The following is a 718-nucleotide window of genomic DNA, read 5'->3' as shown; positions in this document are numbered from 1 at the left end:
GTGAGTGAAAGCTGCTCTCACTGTATTGTCCGGTGTCTGGTAATCCCTTCGATACCGACATCAAACCAAAAAAAGAATCCTGACCACAGAGTGTGGGTAATTATGTTAAATGTCACTGGCAATGTGCATTCAGCTGATTGCAACTGTTAAAGCAAGTCACTGAGCATGCGTACATGTCATACGGGAGAGTTCCAATCAGGGGTGGATAACACCTTATAGGAAAGCCCTATAGGTAAGTCTAAGCATATCACGCTTATATAAACACACACAACACACCACACACACATGTAGAAAGTTTTTGAAATGTGTATGTGTGTGTGTGTGTGGAGTAATGGTCAAATTGAACTTTCTGAAACTTTTTCCCTTCACTTCCTATAACTCTTTACCAAAATTTCATTCAATAAGAGGTAACTTCTGACGAGATCCTTGGGCGGCCAGACTTGAAGAAACAGCTGTTTGATTTCCCTCTAATGAAAGAAAACCCGACAGATTGAAACGGCAGGTCCACATATTCGATGAGTATTGTTTTAGACTTTGGTACCCCTAGGAAAATGGGTTTGGATGGTTGCTACTGAAATATTTTTAATCGTAAGTAGCCTAAGTGTGGTCGATCGAGTTTGAGCAGGAATTAAACAAATAATAATGATAATAATAATAATAATAATAATAATAATAATAATAATAATAAGACTATCGAGAACACACTTTATGCTACATA

This window comes from Octopus bimaculoides, chromosome 11, assembly GCF_001194135.2.
Source record: "Octopus bimaculoides isolate UCB-OBI-ISO-001 chromosome 11, ASM119413v2, whole genome shotgun sequence".
Lineage (NCBI taxonomy): Eukaryota > Metazoa > Mollusca > Cephalopoda > Octopoda > Octopodidae > Octopus > Octopus bimaculoides.
Note: the sequence above shows the minus strand (reverse complement) of the source record.